Below are 14,177 nucleotides of genomic sequence, written 5' to 3' on the forward strand. Positions count from 1 at the left end.
TTTTCCAGACCCCCTTGCCCATTGATAGATTGCCGGGTCCTGGTATATTATGAGGCCATGCTCCCATTGGCCCAGGACCTGGGTAAAGCTCAGGCTATAGGTGACTGACCTTACTATGAGCACCCTAGCAGGCTTGGGTTGGCAGAACAACCCAATGAGCAGAGACACAGAAAACTAGGTTCTTCCTGATGTCTTATATTCTGGTTTCATATCTCCATCTGCCACTGAAGGAGTTTAGTAGGCTGCCACTATAGTTTAAAATTTTTTTTAACGTTTATTCATTTTTGAGAGACAGAGACAGAGAGTGAGCAGGGGAGGGTAAGAGAGAAAGAGAGGGAGACACAGGATCTGACGCAGGTTTCAGGCTCTGAGCCGTCAGCACAGAGCCCGATTCGGGGCTCGAACTCACGAACCATGAGATCATGACTTGAGCCGAAGTCGGATGCTTAACTGACTGAGCCACCCAGGTGCCCCAGGTTGCCACCATTTTGGACCATAATGGTTGCACTTCACCTTAAAAAAATCTATATGTATATCTGTATCTATCTATCTATCTATCTATCTATCTATACATAAAAACTCTTTCTTGGAACACCTGGGTGGCTCAGTCTGTTAAGTATCCGACTTTGGCTCAGGTCATGATCTCACAGTGAGTTTGAGCTCCCGGTTGGACTCTGTGCTGACAGCTCAGAGCCTGGAGTCTGCTTCAAATTCCGTGTCTCCCCCTCTCTCTCCGTCCCTCCCTGCTCATGCTCTCTCTCAAAAATAAATAAAATAATCACTTAACACAAAACAAAAAAACCTCTTTCTTGCATGGAAGAACCAAGGTAGAGAAAAGTATAAAGATGATCCTACTCTAAGGCACGTCCCTGAGCTAATCGGAATGAGAACCCCAAACCCCCTTTGAAACTTTTTATGACAAATAGCAAAAGCATCCATTGCTGTTAAATCTCTCTCTACTGTTCCTTCACACAGGTCCCAAATTTGAGGACTTAGTTGCCATGTGTATTAAAGTAGGGCAGCTGCTGAAACAAGACACCTCCAAATGTATAATGACTCACCGTAACTTAAATTTATTTCATGTTCTCATAATAGCATCAGATTGGGGCACAGTTCACAGGGCGGGCTTCTTCTGTGCAGTCGTCACTCAGGGGTCCAGACTGACGGAGGCTCTGTCGTCTTCAACACTTGAGTTCCTCTCAATCTCAGCCGGCTGGATGAGCCAAGGAGCTGCTGTGTGGGAGGCTGTTATGGGCCGGGCTTGAAAGTGATGCAGGTAACATCTCATTCCGTGGACTAGAATTCCGTTTTGTGGCCACAGCGAAATGCAAGGGAGACTGAAATCGAGTCTGTGTGCCCAGGAAAGAGAGGAAAACATGTAGCCATCAGTCACTGCTAGTGCGTTTGATGTTTTCTGAATTCTGAATGGTGCTTTGATCTCGCGGTTTCTTTTTTGGTTTCTTTTTGTGGATCTTTGCAAGGCACAATAGATTTGGGACTAGAAGACCAGCCCTTGAGAAGCTAATTATTTCCTCTTTGTACATTCAGCTGTATATTCAATGCATATTTGTTGAATGAATACGTGAATTCAAGAAGATAAAAAGAAATGGAGTCTGTTAAGGGGAATATATTGTTTATCAGACCCAGAAGTTTCAGTTGTTAACAACTGGGGGAAATGAGATAAAATTTGCTATTTAGCTCTAGAAATCTAATTTTCTTAGAATTTTTGCATAAGTTGTCTTATTTTACCATCTTAGTTTTAATAATATGTCAACATTATAGAAAAAAAATTTAAAGAAGTAAAAACAGATAGAGATGCTCTTTCCCATTAAACTCAACTATTATCGAGTACCTCTTAACTTTGGCAATCCTCTGCATGCTTAAGAAAACTGCATTCTCTTTTTCAGTGCCTCCAATATGCAAAAAGTCCTGGGTTCTCAGCTCATTCTCTGCTTGTCTCCTTCACAGCTGCTGGAGCTTGGATGTTGAAATTCCTCACCAGGCTTTGCAATAGTATAGCTTCCCCCTGCAATACTGAGACTTAGCGCTCCTTTTGAAACCATTTGAGGGGTGCCTGGCTAGCTCAGTCGGTAGTCAGTAGTCGGGGTTGTGAGTTCAAGCCCCACACTGGGTGTAGAGATTACTTTAAAAAAAAAATAAATAAGGGGCGCCTGGATGGCTCAGTCGGTTAAGGGTCTGACTTCGGCTCAGGTCATGATCTCACGGTTTGTGAGTTCAAGTCCCACATTGGGATCTGTGTTGACAGCTCAGAGCCTGGAGCCTGCTTCAGATTCTGTTTCTCCCTCTCTCTCTCTCTGCCCCTCCCCTACTTACACTCTGTCTCTCTCTCTCTCTCTCTCTCAAAAATAAATAAACATTAAAAAAATTTTTAATAAATTAAAAAATAATAACAGTTTCTTGTTTAAAATAAAATAAAATAAAAACATTTGACTATATGCTTTTTAAAAAACGTTTATTTATTTGTTTTGAGAGAGAGAGAGAGTATGAGAAGAGCAGAGAGAGGGAGACAGAGTCCCACGCAGGCTGTGCACCAGCAGCACAGAGCCCAATGCAGGGCTTGAACTCACGACCTGTGAGATCATAACTTGAGCCGAAATCAAGAGCCGGTCGCTTAACCAACTGAGCCAGCCAGGCACCCCTGACTACACGCTTTCTAAAGTATTTCCAATAGCTAGGGTTTTCCTAGATTCTTCCAACAACTCTCTGAAGGTGGTACGAGGTCGTCATCATCCCTAGCCCCATAAGGTGACTGATTCACATCCTAAGGTGGGAGCAGAGCTAGACTAGACCCCAGTTCCTCTGCTTTTCCACTAACCCATCTCCTGAAGAAGTGCTGTTTTATTCATTTCCCATAAATCCCCCCCTCCCCACTCCTTCCTCCTGTTTTCTATTCCAGATAAGAAACGGGGGGGGGGGGGGGAGGGGGGGGAGGTCAAGATCAAGATTAAGATTAAGATATATCTCTTTTCCTCCAGTCAACAGAGTCTGTATCCGACCCCTAAAGCGGCCCCCCAACAATAGATGAGTAAATTGTTTGTTCATTCAACTTCCTGCCCACCTTATTTGTCAATAAGAAATTTGCATGAATTTTTCCCATGGTAAACTAAGAGGCTTTCCATTAGCATAGGCTGTCTCTACAAGGAGTAGAACCTTTCCCCTCTAAACGCTTAGAAACATATTTTGAATATAATACAGCAGGGTTTTGATTGGTTTTGTTTTTTAAGGTATGTAGTAATTTCCTCACTCCCGTAATTACAGTTGAAGTCACTTGTTGGCAATGTATCACTAGGGGCTTAAAGAAAGAAGCCGGGTTGATTTCCACATAATGATCCAAATAAAAAAGGCTGAGAAATCAGCCCTGAGCCACTAAGCCCGCTGCAGTGTACAAAACAGGTTTATGTTCAGAAGCGGCCACAGCGTTTCCCTGATTTGCGAGCATAAAAATAAAGCATTTTCCTGTGGGTTATTTCTAACCTGCAAATTTTTTCCATAGTCAGATTTGCCTTGACCCCAGAGGTGAAACTTTAGAGAGAAATGCTTTTCACTAGCAGTTCCCATGATGTTATCAATCCCATTGTAGGACCAACAATTAATTATAACAATAAGAAAGACATTATTCATCCAGGCCTCCCTTCCTGCTCTTAAATTCATAAAACTCCCTGCCACCTGGACAGTTGATGTGTGTGTGTGTGTGTGTGTGTGTGCACACACACATATATGTGTGGCTTAAAATAACCTGATTACAATTATGTGTAAAATACACAGTGGAAAACTCTGGAAGAAAAATATCAAATACTTAAATCAAATATCATATATCACTATATGAATGGTGATATTAATGAGACAGGGGTCTTTTACTTTATTCTCTTTTTCTAAAATAACTATATTGCAGTTTTATTACTTTTCTTTTTTTTAAATATTTATTTATTATTTTCAAAAGAGAAAGAGAGAGACAGACAGAGCATGAGCAGGGAAGGGGCAGAGAGCGAGGGAGACACAGAATCCGAAGCAGTCCCCAGGCTCTGAGCTGTCAGCACAGAGCCTGATGAGGGGCTCAAACTCAGGAACCACGAGATCATGGCCTGAGCCGAAGTCATCTGGGTGCTCAACCGACCCAGCCACCCAGGCGCCCCAGCGTTTTTATTACCTGAATAAAATTAATATCATTAATTCAATATAAAAAGTTTTAAGTATTTTACTTTTCACTATTTATTGAGTGCCTATTATGTGCCAGGGTTTGTCCTGGGGAGAACAAGAACCAGAACAGGGAGAATAAGACAGATATAGCTCATTCTCTCATGGGAGTTCTAGTCAAAGAGGGGAGGCACGTCAGAAACAGGTAATTACATAAATTTATTAATTAATGTATTCACAAGTAGTCATTGAACATCTACTATGTGCCAAGATGTTTCTAAGCACTGTGAATCGGCAGGGAACGAAGCAGGCAAATGTCCTTGACTTCCTGGAGCTTATATTCTAATTGATTTACATATTGCTTCATTTCTAATTAGCATGAGTGTCATGAAGGAAAAGTACAGAGGGCCTGCCTCATCGGAAAGATCAGAGATGATGTCCCTGAGGAAGTGAGATAGTTTCAAGGGTCTCAAATAAAATAGGGCTTTGTTTTGCCCTCCTGGACTGAGAGAGCTCTGCCAGACAGGGCAGGAGTTTCCTTAGGTGACTAAGTTCTGGCAGGTGCTCTGTGTTGAGGTCTGAGTCTCGGTTCGTCTGCTGTGGAGGTGCCTGGTGCAAGAAATTCACACCCTTCCCCCCCCCCCCCCCGCCAAGATGCCAGTGGGGAGGGATTTGAAACCAGATTTTGATTAGTAGTCGCTGTCCATTTGTGCTTCAGCACATTGTGTCCACGAAGTCCTGATACAGAAAATGCAAGGCCATCCTTCCCTTGTAGTGCTGACAGTAACTAATGGACCTTCCTCTCCCAGATGGGAAAACTGGAGCTGAGAAGACAAATCCAGCATGAGCCAGAGGGCCCTCTGCTTCGCGGGTCAGGAGAAAGCAACTGCTTGATTTCGGGTTTGCCCCTCAGACTGCAGAGCTCCGGGTCACCAGCCTAAACCGCTTAATGCACGTTACGCCTGGGTCTACTTGGAAATGGCTGAAGGCACTTAAATGGAATGCCCAACCTTTGTCCTCAGCCCTGAAACCACAGGTAAGTATTTAGGTCTGTGTAGTATCGATCATGCCTCCCACTGGCACCAGGAAAAACGTTGTGAAGCAAGTCAACTTTCCAGTGACAAGGAAGTCATTCCCCTAATCCACTCTCACTGGACAATCAGGTTGACAAAAACCATTAAGTTTTCTGAGATTAGAAATTCACTGTCAGAGGGAGCCATATATAGAGTTTTCCACTCCATTACACCCAGGACAATAACCAGAGGCCAAGTGACAGGAAAAGGCTGGGGTCTGTCTTTTTAAAGTTTCCTGTGTCCTTGGGTGGAGGGAAATAAATTAGCAAGTGCCTCCCTTTTGTAGGACATGGGATATATATTATTTCATTAATCAACGCAACAGCCTACGAGGTACATTCTGCGTATTGCATTTGTCAGAAGAATAAACTGGGGCTCAGCAAGTTTGGGTTGCTAGCTAAGATCACCCTGCTAGTTACGGTGACATGGGGCTGAGAATCAGAATCATTGGGCTGGAGGGGTCTAGAGGCTCCTAACTTTCTTCTAAGCAGAACCACACTTTAACCATCTGGAAAACTGGTTCTGTCTGAAAGATCCCACTGTTCTGTGGCAACTGGAAGCAGGCTGGTGCTGTGGCAAAGACCACAGACTGTGGCAGATTCGTATCCATATGTCCGCCCCGCCTTTCACTGTGTGACCTTGGGGAAGTTTCTTCACCTCTCTGTCTCCTTTTCCTCCTCTAGTCATGAGGAGGTGATAACCTAAAAACCTTAGAGAACTGATGTTGTCCAGTAAAGGTGTTACAAGTAATTCCACTCAAAAGCATGCATTCTAGATCATGTATCAGCACAACTTTTCTGTAAAAGACCAACAGGTAAAGTGCTCTTTGCCACATTTACTCAACTCTACTAAGCACGGAAGCAGCCACATATAGTACATAAAGGGATTGGCATGGCTGTGTGCCAATAAAACTTTATTCATGGACACTGAAATTAGAATTCACCTGACTTTCATGGGTCAGGACACATTATTCTCTGAATTTTTTTTCAACCATTTAAAAATGTAAAGGCTTTCTCGGCTCCTGGACCATACAAAAGCAGGTGGTGGGCCTGGTTGAGTTCATGGGCTAAGGTTTGCCAATGCCAGCTCTCCAGTGCTACTCAAGGGCGGTCCAGGGATCAGCAGCCTCATTAACACCTAAAACTTTGTTGAAAATGAAACTGCATGGGCGCCACCCTAGACTTGCTGAATCTGAATCTTTAGGGAGGAGGAGCGGGAATCTGCATTTCAACAAGCTCTTGGCTATTTTCACGAACACTGGAGTTTGAGAATCACAGCTGTGGATGAACTCATACACATGTGCGCAAGGATTTACATACAAGAATATTCATAGCCACATTATCTGTAATAACTTCAACCTGAAAAGAACCCAAACGTCCAGGAACTGTAAAAATGTCTACAAGCAGTAAAAGATGTAAGCAGAATAATATTCAGGAATGAAAACGGACAAACTAGAGTCTTGTGCCATATGGATAAATACTAAAATGATAACATGGAACACACACGGAAACAGATCCAGACACAAAAGAATATGGACTCTATGATTCTATACAACAATATAAAGTTAAAAAATAAGCAAACTAGGGGCACCTGGGTGGCTCAGTTGGTTAAGTGCCAGACTCTTGGTTTCGGCTCAGATCGTGATCTCACGGTTTGTGAGTTTGAGTCCTGTGTTGGGCTCTGTGCTGACAGCGTGGAGCCTAAGCTTGGGATTCTCTCTCTCCCTCTCTGCCCTCTCCCACTGTCTCTCTCTCTCTCTCTCAAAATAAATAAATAAACATTTGTTTTTAAATAGGCAAACTGAATTATACCATTTTGGGGTGAATACCCAAATGACAAAACAGTAAAGTGAGGCAAAGCAGTCATACTCATTAAAGTCAGGGTCGTAATCTTTGTGGGGAAAGAAGGCAGTATGTTTAGGAAAGGACACATGAGAGGCTTCTGGGGTTTGGCAATGCCCAATTTCTTGACCTGGGTGATTGCTACACACATGTGCTCACTTTCTGATAATTTGTTTAAGTGTGCATTTATGTTTTGTGCACTTTTCTGTATGTGTGATGCATTTCACCGTAAAAAAAAAAAAAAAAAAAAAAAATTAAAAAGAAAAATCCTGCCAGGAATGGTGACTTTCTGAGCTAGCCCTGTGTATGGAACCTGCCAGACCCACTTCACACCTTGACTTCCCGCTTGGCCGATTCCCTGTAGCCCACCCAACTGCAAGTTGCAAATTTATAGGCCAACTGAGCCCAGATGGTTTCCTGTGATAGCTGCTAGGGGCATAATAATGAATACACGTCTCCCCACACGTTCCTGAATGCGTTTTGGCAGGATTTTTACTGCAGGCAGTAAAACCTTGTTACAAAGTCCCTCACTGTCTCAGGGGCTTGGCCACGTTGCGGTTGAGCCATACCGCCTCTTGTTACAGGCAGCCCGTCATCCTTGTCCCACATAGCATCCTTGAGAGCTGGCTTTCTCTCCCTTGTCCTATGAGGCTGTTTGATTGATTGTTACTAATAATCATTGCATTTCAGAAACCCAGATTCCTGTCCTCACAGCTGGAACTTCCTCTTTGCACTAATTGGAAAAACATCCTCCGGGAAATGGGGCATCTTTATTGAGTCAATCTTTGGCGATGACTATGTCAACTGGAGAGATGAAGTATACAGCAAGGAAGTGAAGGCTCTGAAACCCTCCAGGGCACTGGTCCCAGGTCTCAGTTGAAGAAGTCAGGCTGACTTGACCAGATCCCTGTATGGAAAAACTAAGGGTCACGTTAGGGAAGGGCCAGCTTGAGGGACTGGGGTCGATCCATAAGTTCAGGAGCCATCCCAGCTAATGGTCCCCCAATTTTCTTCCCTTTCTTCCCTGAATATTAGCTGCATAATTAAGACTACATTTCCCAGACTCCCTTGCAGTTAGATATGGTCATGTGAGCAAATTATAACTAATTAGAAAGCAAGCAGAGGGGATGTACGAAGCTTCCATGAAGAGCCATATGCATCCTTCTTTTCCCTTCCTTTTCTTGCTTTCGGCTGGAATGTGGCTGGAGATTTAGCAGCCGTTTTGAACAATGAGGTGACTTTGGAAATGGAGTCCACGCCAACGGGTGGCACAGCACTATTCCAGCCTTTGACCTGCTTCCTGGACTCTTGCAAAAGAGAAACTTTTAAATCTTGCTTAAGCCATTGTTTCGGGAGATTTTCTGTCACTTGTAGTAAGAACCTAATCTTAACTCCTATAACAGCATTTTTTATAATGGTAAAGAAGTGGAAGCAACCTCAGTGGCCCTTAAGAAGGGATTGGTTACATTTGTTCCCTCATTTGCTTACTCATTCATCACATTTGAAATGAGTGTCTACCCCATGCTTGGCGTGGTTTCAAGCACTGGGGATACAGTGGTTAAAAAAATGTTGTCTCTGCCCTCAAAAACTTTGTTGGAAGAGGAAGCAAAAGGCATAAATAAATGGACAACTAAAATATAGCTTAATGAGTGGAACCACAGAGACCGAGTAGTTTAAAAAATAGTATAATGAAACAAACAGAGGGTTACTGGAGGGGTTGCGGGAAGGGGGATGGGCTAAACGGGTAAGGGGCATTAAGGAATCTACTCCTGAAGTCATTGCTGCACTATACGCTAACTAATTTGGACATAAATTTAAAAAAATAAAATTAATAAAAAAATTATAATGAGATAAGGAAAATGGTCATGGCATATTGCTAAACAGTAGGTTAATAAAGGTCATACACGGTGAGTCTAATTTGTAAAACATATATATTTGCGTAGAGAAAAACCAAAACTGATGTATAATTAGTCCGAACACTTTGAACAGCAGTTAGCAAGAGACAAACGGTTAAGGAGTGAAAGGTTTTATTTCAAGGTGGAGGGACTATTTTTGTCCCCCTGTATTTCTATACGCTTTCCAAATGCTACCCGCATAATATGGATTACTTTTGTAATAAGGAAAAAATACCAACATGAGGAAACAATGTGCGTTATGAAGTTCAGGATCAAGACAAAATGTGTAGGGTAGTGATTTCAGTGAGATTGCAAACTAAGTTGTGCTAAACAGTCTTAAAAAGAAACTCGAGTCTGAGGTCTGAGGTTGGCCTCTCCCTAGGGGGAGGACACTAGAAGGGTCTGGTTCTCCGCCCCATGTACTGTCTAGAAGCATGCAAAGAAGTTTGCCCAGGGCTTTGTTCTACATTTTTAGTGGGGCAGGGCCCACTGCAGCCAAGTTATTAAGCACTAGCCCTATCACTTCTCTTCCCATGGCTCCTCTCTGCTGGGCCTCTTGCCCAACCATTAAAGCAGCTGTTGTTGTTTTGTAGAGGCTAATTAACTCCACACTGCATGAAGCCAGACGCTAATTGGCCCACTCACTTAATCAACTTTAATGTCTCTCTTCTGGTGGACCCGGCTGCTGCTTTTTGTTCCCCTGATCACCAACAAACACAGATCCAGGGGAGTGGTAATAACGGCCTCCGGTGGGCACACGCAGCCTTGACCCCGTCCCCTACCACAGAGTAGGGGCAGAGGGTCATTCCGACCCTCAGTCGGCTCAGTGGACGTCCTCCTAAGTTCACGATCACTGGTGCATCTTGGGACCTGAGCCTATTGCCTCTCTTCCAAACATTGCACGGTGATATGAGTCATCAGATGGTTGGTTCCTCAAGAGGATTGACCTCATCGCTGTCTGTTGCTGACACAGATTTAAGACTCTAAAACCTAACTAACTCACACAATTACTGCAACTACACTTTCCTGAGTGTCTTGGGTGCAGCAGATGCCGTGGCACGTCCTTTCGAATGCAACGTGAACACGACGCGGCTCAGGGTAAGTAAGCAATACATACTCTTCACCAAATGAGGAAGAAACATCACTCGTCCCCATTTGTCAGATGAGGAAACTGAGGCAGTAATAGTATTTACAAATGTGATTGAAATGACACACATGCTCATTTCAATCATAGCCCTGGAAGATTAGGACCAAGAATTGTTATAATCCCCATTTTGGGTAGAGTTTAGAAACTTTGAGAAAGAAAAGTGACTTTCCTAAGAGATCACCAAGTATGGTGGACAGAATAATCCCCCCCCCCCCCCCAACACCACTTGCCAAGACGTGCATATCCTAATTCCCAGAACCTGTGAATATGTTCCTTACAGGGCAAAATGACTTTGCTAATGAATCAAGTTAGGATTTGGAGATGAGATTATCCTGGATTATCTAGTTGGGCCGAGTATAATCACGAAGTTTCTTGTAAGAGGGACACAGGGGGCTATGAATCAGAGACAGAAGATGTGAGAACAGCAGAGGTCAGACAGGAGAGAAAATGCTACACTGCTGACTTTGAAGACAAAGAGGGGGCCACAAGCCAAAGATTGCAAGCAGCATCCAGAAGCTGGAAAGGGGAAGGACATGGATTCTCCCCTGAAGCCTCCGGAAGCAACACAACCCTGCCAACACCCTGACTCTAGACATCTGACCTCCTGAACCATAAGATAATAAACTCATGGTGGGTTAAGTCACGAAGTTTGTGGTGATTTGTTACAGCAGAAATATGGAGCGACTACTGATTTTGTTACAGCAGCAACAGGAAATGAACACACACCATAAGTGGAAGAATTAAAGGGCTTGAATTTAGGCATCGTGACATGAACTCCCTTTCTGACTGAAGTGACAAGATTTCCCCATACGTGATCAATATGCGGTGATTTTGAATGCTCGCCTCCCGTAAGATGAGGATAAACGATGCCTGTGGGTCTGTGGGCCTGGCTTCTCCCTGAAGGCCAACATGCCCTCTGCCTCCTTCCCAGTCCACTCCACACTTCTTGCCCTTCATTTCCTCCCTCTTCTTCCTCAAGCATCTGAAACCCAGCTGTACAACGTATCTCATCTAGGGGAAACCATGGTTCTGTCTCTATCTGAAGGTCAGCTTTGACCAGGGCAGGATGCGTCACAGAGCTTGTGGGAGTTTGGGGTTTGGGAGAATGTAAAGAAGTGTGGTTAGTCTCCGGCCTTTGAATTCTACCTACCCACTTACTTTCAGCGTGCCTCCATTTCGTCTTCTAATAACAAGGTGGTTCTGAGGATGAAGTGACACAACTCACGTGTCCCACTGAGCACAACATCTGGTAATGATAAATACTCACCAGATGTTGTCGGTGATAACACCAACACAAACTGAGCTCCAGGCTGGCAGAACTCCGGGCCTCGCTCCTAGAGCAGTGGTTCTCAGACTGCTGAGACCGTGTCATCAGACGGATGGCATGCATCGGATTTATCTGGAAGGGATGGCCTCCACTTCCAGAGTTTCTGATTTAGTAGGTCTGGGGTGGGACCTGAGAATCTGCATGGCCCAACATTTCCAGGCAATGGGGATGTTGCTGTGCCAGGGATCATACTTTGAGAACCACTGATGCAACACATAGAGTCAGGGATTGTGCCTTCCATGCTATTTTCCCCTAGCACCCAGCACAATGCCTGGCATATAACAGATACGTGACAAATATTTGTGGCATGAATACATTTTTTTCCACTGTCTTCCTGAGGCTTTAAATGTCCAGGAGGCTTCCCTTTTCCATAAAAGAATTCCATTCTCTATCTTTTTTATCGCCATTATATTTACTACAACTTGGTGCTGACAATCTCCTCTTCATAGACTCCCTGTTTTCCCCTTGAATACCCTCCATTTCCCCAGTGAGTGTCTCTCCCCTGGATCTCAACCTTTTCCATTAACTCCATGCACTGCACAGCCTGTTCCAGGACATCAAACTTTAATTTAAACAGAAAATAATCAATAAGCTTAGCAAATTGCCCATGGCAACCTCTGCTGAGTGAATCAAAGGGTTTTATAGGTAATTTAAAGGGTGTCCTCACTTATCCCTCAAGGTAAAGCTTAGCACATTGACAAGAGCCCTTTTCCACTCTGGCCCGGGATGCTCTGGAAGAAAATGGAGGAGAAAGGACTTAGGTTCTGGGGTTGGGGGGGTGTTTGGATCAGGAAGGAAGGGTCTGTTTTTAAGCACTGACATCTGATATTGACCCCCATGTGAGTAAGGGGTTTTCATTGTTACAGACAACAGAAACAGACTCTGAATAACTTCAGAAATAAAAATTACTGTCGGGGCGCCTGGGTGGCGCAGTCAGTTAAGCGTCCGACTTCAGCCAGGTCACGATCTCGCGGTCCGTGAGTTCGAGCCCCGCGTCGGGCTCTGGGCTGATGGCTCAGAGCCTGGAGCCTGTTTCCGATTCTGTGTCTCCCTCTCTCTCTGCCCCTCCCCCATTCATTCTCTCTCTCTCTCTGTCCCAAAAATAAATAAACGTTGAAAAAAAAAAAATTACTGTCAGGCTATGAGGTGTAATTGATGAAAAAAAAGGCTAAATATGTTCTCAGAAATATTAGAAACCAGGGTTTTCTCTCTTGAAGGTGTTATTTAGGGATGCACCTGTGTGATTTTCTGTCTTTGTGTATTTTGACCCAAGATTCATATTCCAAGAGAGCATCTGAGCAGCCTGACTGGGTCACATGGCCCTCTCTTGACCTGGAAGGACGGGGCACCATGATGGATGGTTCCACTGAGAAGGGAAATGGAGAGGAGAGCTAGTTCTCCAAAGGAATACAGAGGTGGAGTAACTACAGAAGGGGACGGCAAATACATATTTCTACTATAGAACTTTGTTTTTGACTTTGTGGTTTGACTGATTGTTTTCTCCAAACAAGAGTGGCCAATCTAACAGTGTTTTACGAGATTGTGGGGCCTGCGCAGGACTTTGAAGGGCCATCAAGCGCGTGGCTTGGTTATCTACCCAAGCCAGAGAGCTGTCTATCATTTTCTGAGAATCTTCCCAGACTCCTCTGAGAAGATTGTCTAAATTTTAAATCCTTACAAACAAGACCAGTTCTCTCTTCCAGGGAGATATTAAATACTCGACAACCAGTATACCATGGGAGTGAGCTAACCAAAACTGTAAGAGCGGTAAACAACCCATAGGACCAAACTGATCCACGCCAACCGACCGTCTGTCCAGCGTCTCCTTAACCTAGGTGGGACGTTGAAAGCCTGTCCTTCTGATCTCTACAATAGATGCCCATAACAGCTCCTCATTCCCTGGGAGAAGTACCGGGGTCTTCTTTCCTGAGTTTTCACAGACCCATGGCTTTGTCAGGGACTTGAAAATTTAGTGTGCCAACTGTATGATGGATGCTGCCTTCTTAACAGAGCTGCACGTAAATGCCATGCAGTCTGCTGCTTTTTCCTGTGTATTAAACTCTGGAGTCATCCTGCCTGAGTTTAAAACCCAGCTCTACTACTTACTGGCTCTGTGGCCTCAAGTAAGTGGTTTACCCTCTCTGAGCCTACCTCCCCACCATTTTCCCTCCTCCACTATCAAGCAAATTCCAGACACCGTATCATTTCATCCATAAATACATTACTAAATGATAAGGACTCTTTTTAAAAGGTAACCAGAGTACCATAATTCTTTTATATCATCAAGTGGCTGTTCCTCATTTATGGTTCTTATAGAATATCTTAATTGTTTTCTTAGGAAAGTAGTAATTTCTCTTTTCCTCAACATAGTACCATTTTACCATGCTGTTAAATATCCTTCTAAAATGTAATATTTAGGGGCACCTGGGTGGTTCAGTTGGTTAAGCGTCCGACTCTTGATTTTGGCTCAGGTCATGAACTCACAGTTCATAAGTTCAAGCCCCACATCAGGCTCTGTGCTGGCAGTGCAGACCCTGCTTGAGATTCTCTTTCCCTCTCTCCCTGCCTCTTTCTGCCTCCCCCCCATAATAAACAAATAAATTTAAAAAACAAACTAAAATGTATGATTTAAGCATGCATGATATTAATGAATCAGTTAATTTATTGAGCCAATCATGCTTTCAGATATTTATGTTATTTCCAAATTTTCACTATTAAAAAAGGCTCTGATTAACATCT

At 43.8% G+C, this 14,177-nt stretch overlaps 2 long non-coding RNA genes across 2 annotated transcripts; one reads left to right on the plus strand and one right to left on the minus strand.

The window, feature by feature from the left end:
* Positions 1-1,050: 1,050 nt before the first annotated feature.
* On the minus strand, positions 1,051-1,958 carry LOC123601565. Its single transcript, XR_006714160.1, has 2 exons — positions 1,853-1,958; positions 1,051-1,349 (listed from the first exon to the last, which is right to left on the minus strand). It is a non-coding gene; the product is annotated as an uncharacterized LOC123601565 (long non-coding RNA).
* Positions 1,067-13,898, plus strand: LOC123601566. Its single transcript, XR_006714161.1, has 3 exons — positions 1,067-1,276; positions 4,965-5,191; positions 12,712-13,898. It is a non-coding gene; the product is annotated as an uncharacterized LOC123601566 (long non-coding RNA).
* Positions 13,899-14,177: the final 279 nt, after the last annotated feature.

This window comes from Leopardus geoffroyi, chromosome D1 (assembly GCF_018350155.1).
Source record: "Leopardus geoffroyi isolate Oge1 chromosome D1, O.geoffroyi_Oge1_pat1.0, whole genome shotgun sequence".
Taxonomy (NCBI): Eukaryota; Metazoa; Chordata; class Mammalia; order Carnivora; family Felidae; genus Leopardus; species Leopardus geoffroyi.